We start from the raw sequence: 7692 nt of genomic DNA on the forward strand, positions 1-7692 counted from the left end.
ATAGTATAGCATGTCGAAAGAAGTGATTAAAGAGTCATAGTATAGCATGTTGAAAAAGGTCATAGTATAGCATGTCGAAAAAAGTGATAAAAGAGTCATAGTATAGTATGTCGAAAAACGTGATAAAAAAGTCATAGTATAGCATGTCGAAAAAAGTGATAAAAGAGTCATAGTATAGCATGTCGAAAAAGGTCATAGTATAGCATGTTGAAAAATATGATAAAAGAGTCATAGTATAGTATGTCGAAAAAAGTGATAAAAGAGTCATACTATAGTATGTTGAAAAGACTCATAGTATAGTATGTCAAAACAAGTCATAGTATAGCATGTCGAAAGATGTGATGAAAGAGTCATAGTATAGTATGTCGAAACAAGTCATAGTGTATCATGTCGAAAAACGTGATAAAAGAGTCATAGTATAGCATGTCGAAAAAGGTCATTGTATAGCATGTTGAAAAAAGTGATAAAAGAGTCATAGTATAGTATGTCGAAAAAAGTGATAAAAGAGTCACAGTATAGCATGTCGAAAAAAGTGATAAAAGAGTCATAGTATAGCATGACGACAAAAGTGATAAAAGAGTCATAGTATAGTATGTCGAAACAAGTCATAGTATAGCATGTTGAAAAAGGTCATAGTATAGCATGTCGAAAAAAGAGATAAAAGAGTCACAGTATAGTATGTCGAAAAGAGTCATAGTATAGTATGTCGAAACAAGTCATAGTATAGCATGTCGAAAAAGTGATAAAAGAGTCATAGTATAGTATGTCGAAAAAAGTGATAAAAAGTCATAGTATAGCATGTCGAAAAAAGTGATAAAAGAGTCATAGTATAGCATGTCGAAAAAAGTGATAAGAGAGTCATAGCGCATGTCGAAAAAGGTCATAGTATAGCATGTCAAAAAAAGTGATAAAATATAGTATGTCGAAACAAGTCATAGTAACATGTCGAAAAAGTGATAAAAAAGACATAGATAGCATGACGACAAAAGTGATAAAAGAGTCATAGTATAGTATGTCGAAACAAGTCATAGTATAGCATGTTGAAAAAGGTCATAGTATAGCATGTCGAAAAAAGAGATAAAAGAGTCACAGTATAGTATGTCGAAAAGAGTCATAGTATAGTATGTCGAAACAAGTCATAGTATAGCATGTCGAAAAAGTGATAAAAGAGTCATAGAATAGTATGTCGAAACAAGTCATAGTATAGCATGTCGAAAAATGTGACAAAAGAGTCATAGTATATTATGTCGAAAAAGGTCATAGTATAGCATGTCGAAAAAAGTGATAAAAGAGTCATAGTATAGCATGTCAAAAAATGTGATAAAAGAGTCACAGTATAACATGTCGAAAAAGGTCATAGTATAGCATGTCGAAAGAAGTGATTAAAGAGTCATAGTATAGCATTTCGAAAAAGTTCATAGTATAGCATGTCGAAAAAAGTGATAAAAGAGTCATAGTATAGTATGTCGAAAAACGTGATAAAAAAGTCATAGTATAGCATGTCGAAAAAAGTGATAAAAGAGTCATAGTATAGCATGTCGAAAAAGGTCATAGTATAGCATGTTGAAAAATATGATAAAAGAGTCATAGTATAGTATGTCGAAAAAGTGATAAAAGAGTCATAGTATAGTATGTCAAAACAAGTCATAGTATAGCATGTCGAAAAAAGTGATAAAAGAGTCATAGTATAGCATGTCGAAAAAAGTGATAAAAGAGTCATAGTATAGCATGTCGAAAAAAGTCATAGTATAGTCTGTCAATAAAAGTGATAAAAAAGTCATAGTATAGCATGTTGAAAAAAGTGACAAAAGAGTCATAGTATAGCATGACGACAAAAGTGATAAAAGAGTCATCGTATAGCGTGTCGAAAAAAGTGACAAAAGAGTCATAGTATGGCATGACGACAAAAGTGATAAGAAGTCATGGTATAGTATGTCGAAAATAGTGATAAAAGAGTCATAGTATAGCATGTCGAAAAAAGTGATAAAAGAGTCATAGTATATTATGTCGAAAAAAGTGATAAAAGAGTCAAAGTATAGTATGTCGAAACAAGTCATAGTATAGCATGTCGAAAAAAGTGATAAAAGAGTCATAGTATAGTATGTCGAAAAAAGTGATAAAAGAGTCATAGTATAGCATGTCGAAAAAAGTGATAAAAGAGTCATAGTATAGTATGTCGAAAAAGTCATAGTATAGCATGTCAAAAAAAGTGATAAAAGAGTCATAGTATAGCATGTCGAAAAAAGTGATAAAAGAGTCATAGTATAGCATGTCAAAAAAAGTCATAGTATAGTATGTCGAAACAAGTCATAGTATAGCATGTCGAAAAAAGTGATAAAAGAGTCATAGTATAGCATGTCGAAAAAAGTGATAAAAGAGTCATAGTATAGTATGTCGAAAAAAGTCATAGTATAGCATGTCGAAAAAAAGTCATAGTATAGTATGTCGAAACAAGTCATAGTATAGCATGTCGAAAAAAGTGATAAAAGAGTCATAGTATAGCATGTCGAAAAAAGTGATAAAAGAGTCATAGTATAGCATGTCGAAACAAGTCATAGTATAGCATGTCGAAAAATGTGATAAAAGAGTCATAGTATAGTATGTCGAAAAGGAAGACTCAAAAGTGAATAAAAAATAAAAAGCCAATGGTCCAAAATTAACATATCGATTAGGGTAAAAGAGAAAGAAATGACAGAGAAAGCCTTCATGCAATCAAGTGGACACCCTTCATTTCAAACATATTATTTCCAGGGTGAGAGGTTTTGGCTAGACAAAAAACAGTCATAGCATTGTAAGTCGAATAAAGTACCAAAAAAGTCATAGTATAGCATGTCGAAAAAAGTGATAAAACAGTCATGGTATAGCATGTTGAAAAAAGTGATAAAAGAGTCATAGTATAGTATGTCGAAACAAGTCATAGTATAGCATGTCGAAAAAAGTCATAGTATAGTATGTCGAAACAAGTCATAGTATAGCATGTCGAAAAAAGTGATAAAAGAGTCATAGTATAGCATGACGACAAAAGTGATAAAAGAGTCATAGTATAGAAACAAAATATAGTATAGTATGAAAATGTTAAAAGTGGTAGAGTTTAGTTAAAAAAGAAACTTGGTAAAAAAAAAAAAATATAAATAAAAAAGGTGATAAAATAGTTAATGAAGAAGAAAGTGATAAAAAGAGAAATAGTATATATGTGAAACAGGAAGAAATATATAATAAAAAGAGTGGTATGGTAAAAGGAAGACTCAAAAGTGAATAAAAAATAAAAAGCCAATGGTCCAAAATTAACATATCGATTAGGGTAAAAGAGAAAGAAATGACAGAGAAAGCCTTCATGCAATCAAGTGGACACCCTTCATTTCAAACATATTATTTCCAGGGTGAGAGGTTTTGGCTAGACAAAAAACAGTCATAGCATTGTAAGTCGAATAAAGTACCAAAAAAGTATGTCTAAAAAATTTACAAAAAAGTCATAGTATAATATGTTAAACAAAATCATCAGAATCAGAAAGAAGTTTATTGCCACAGGAGTTATCCTACATGGAATTTGTTGGTGCATACATACTCAAACAATTAAACATTAATAAAGAATTACTATATATACAAAAACAGAAAACATTATATAAAAATGGCTCTTTAAGTAGTTTAAGCATGTGTGCAATGGGCATGTGATGGTAATTGTGTGTAGTGACTAGGGGCAGATATATGGATAGACTGATACTTTATTGATACCCAAGGGGAAATAGTTAGTATGTCGTTAGTTAGTATGTCAAAAAATATGTACAAAAAGGATAGTATTGTATGTTGAACAAAATCAGAATCAGAAAGGAGTTTATTGCCACAGGAGTTACCCTATGTGGAACTTGTTGGTGCATACATACTCAAACAATTAAACATTAATAAAAAATTATAATATATATACAAAAACAGAAAACATTATATACAGAGAGGATGGTACTCTGCAGTCAGCTCTTGTCTGCGTACCAGAAAGTATGATGACGAAAAGTTAAAAAAAGTCATAGTATAGTATGTTTAAAAAAAATAAAAAAATGTCATAGTATACTATGTTAGATAAAAGTAAAAAATAGTTATAGTATAGCGTGTCTAAAAAAAGTGATAAAAGTCATAGTATAGTATGTCGAGAAAAGTACACAGGAGTTACCCTACGTGGAATTTGTTGGTGCATACATTCTCAAACAATTAAACATTAACAAAAAATTACAATATATACATTAGCTGTTTAAGTACTTTGTGCAATAGGCAGGTGATGGTAAGTGTAACTTGTAGCAGGTGTATGGATAGATATTTTATTGAAGACAGTGCTTAGGCCCCAGCGAGATTTGAACCCACGACCGCTGGTTTACAAGACCAGTGCTCTAACCCCTGAGCGATGGAGGGATTGGCTAGACAAAAAACAGTCATAGCATAGTAAGTCGAATAAAGTACAAAAAAGTCATAGTATAGTATGTCTAAAAAAAGTACAAAAAAGTCATGTCGTAACAAATTAAAAAAGTCAAATATAATAATAAATAATAGGGGAAATATAACGGTGCTGGAATCATTTTAATTCTCAAACTCTGCAAAACATCTGATGCCAGACAGAGTGCAAGCTGTAATTAAGGCAAACGGTGGAAACACCAAATTCTGACTTGAGTAAAAACAGTACCAACAAACCTCCTCTGAAAAACTATGTAATAGCATTTGAGTACAACTACTATTGTGACCAATCATTGATGATGAAACGATTATTTTGGCAGTTGACTGTTGACCCCACTGTATGTGCAAACGCACATACACACACTGAAGTCAGAATTTGGTGTTTCCACCTTAAGTCGAAAAAAAGTCATAGTATAATATGTTAAACAAAATCATCAGAATCAGAAAGGAGTTTATTGCCACAGGAGTTACCCTACGTGGAATTTGTTGGTGCATACATACTCAAACAATTAAACATTAATAAAGAATTACTATATATACAAAAACAGAAAACATTATATACAAAATGGCTCTTTAAGTAGTTTAAGCACTGTGTGCAATGGGCATGTGACAGTAATTGTGTGTAGTGACTAGGGGCAGATATATGGATAGACTGATACTTTATTGATACCCAAGGGGAAACAGTATATACAAAATAGCTGTTTAAGAGGGGCTGGTACTCTGCAGTCAGCTCTTGTCTTCAGCAGTGGCAGCAGCATACCAGAAAGTACGATGACGAAAAGTTTAAAAAAGTCATAGTGTAGTACGTCCAAAATATGTACAAAACGTCATAGTATAGTATGTCTAAAAACAGTACAAAAAAGGCATAGTATAGTATTTCGAAAAAACAAAAAATTAATAGTATAGTATGTCCTGGAGGTGTGCAGATCCTGGAGAGTCAGCAGATAGCAGCAAATCAACTTCTCAGCAGAGGGGATGGTACTCGGCAGTCTGCTCCAGCAGTGGCAGCAGCGTACCAGAAAGTATGATGAAGAAAATTAAAATAAAGTCATGGTATAGTATGTCGAAAAAAATAAAAAAACACAGACAGACAGACAGACAGACAACACACACAGACAGAGAGAGACACACACACAGAGACACACAAACACACAGACGAACACACACACACACACAAACTCACTCAGAAAACACACACACACAAAGACAGAGACACACACAAACTCACTCAGAAACACACACACACACACAAACTCAGAAACACACACACACACAAACTCAGAAACACACACACAAACTCCCTCAGAAAACACTGTGTCTACACACAGACACAGAGACTTAGAAAAACACACAAATGAACACACATAGACAGAAACACAAATACACAGAAACCCCCCCCCCCTCCTCTATCCTCTCTGAATAATGTGTTTATGAAGACACGTCAGCGTCTGTGGTTTTAGAGTCATGTAAACGACATTGATTACTGGATAGAGAGCTGATGCTGCAAAGTTTCCTCTAATGCTGTTTCGTATGTTTATTTCTAGAGCACATAAAAATTAATTTAGTCCGATACATTTCCCCCGAAGAGTCTTCGTTGCTCGGTACGTGCAACAAATGACACTCACACGGACACACACACACAGAGACACACAAACACAGACACACACACACACAGACAGACAGATAGACACAGACACACACACAACAAACACACAGACAAACACACACACACACACAAAACACAGAGACACACACACACAGACAGAGACACACAAACACAGACAAACACACACACAGACAGATACACACACACACAGACACACACACACACACAACACAGAAAGAGACACACACACACAAAACACAGAAACACACACACACAGACAGAGACACACAAACACACACATACACACACAGACAGTGACACACACAAATACACACACAGACAGAGACAGACACACACACACAACACACAGACAGAGACAGACACACACACAGAATAATGGCGGAGCTTTATCGTCGGATAATATTTCTGTTCTGTGTGAAAGTAATCGTGACGGTTTGTTGACATAAACTGACGTGTGAAGTAATCACAACAACAGTGTGCACCGTGAGAAACAAATAAGTACAGTTTATATTTCATTTCTGCTAATCCACAGATCCAAACACCTCACACACACACACACAGAGACACACACACACTCACTCAGAAACACACACAGAGAGACACACACACACACACACACAAACTCACTCAGAAACACACACAGAGAAACACACACACACACAGAGACACACAGACACACATACACTCACTCAGAAAAAAACACACACACACAGAGACACACACAAAGACACACAAACACACTCACTCAGAAACACACACACAAACACCCTAACACACACAGAGACACACACACACAGACAGAGACACACACAGATACACAGACACACACACACACACTCACTCAGAAACACACACACAGACACAAACTCACTCAGAAAGACACACACAGACACACACACAGACACAAACTCACTCAGAAACACACACAAACACACACACACACACAGACACACAGACACAAGCACACAAACAAATACACACAGACACACACATACACACACACAAAAATCCCACCAGAGAATATGAAGCTATAACAGGATGTAAAGGTTGTTGTAAGTGATGCTGTAGTCTAAATGAGCTGAAAACATTCAGGTAGGTTGTCGTGTTTCTGTATGTGATGTTTTCTCCCAGACTCAGGTATGTTGTTCTTACTTTCTATCTTTCTCTCTTTCTTCCTTTCTTCCCTCTGGCTCTCACACAGCTTCACTTATTAAAGTCTGGAGAGAGAGAGAGAGACAAACAAAGAGGAGAAGCTTCAGGCTCTTATATTATCACAGACACACATCCAGACTCACACACACACACACTCAGACACACACACGCACACAGACACATACACACAGAGACACACACGCAAACTCACTCAGAAACACACACACAAACACAGAGACACACACAACACACACAGACACACACACACACACTCAGAAACACACACACACGCACACAGACACACACACAGACATAGATACACACACACAAACACAGACACACACACGCACAGAGACAGACACACACACACACACACAGAGACACACACAAAGACACACAAACACACTCACTCAGAAACACACACACAAACACCCTAACACACACAGAGACACACACACACAGACAGACACATACAC

This window comes from Perca fluviatilis, chromosome 24 (genome assembly GCF_010015445.1).
Source record: "Perca fluviatilis chromosome 24, GENO_Pfluv_1.0, whole genome shotgun sequence".
In the NCBI taxonomy this organism is placed as follows: Eukaryota; Metazoa; Chordata; class Actinopteri; order Perciformes; family Percidae; genus Perca; species Perca fluviatilis.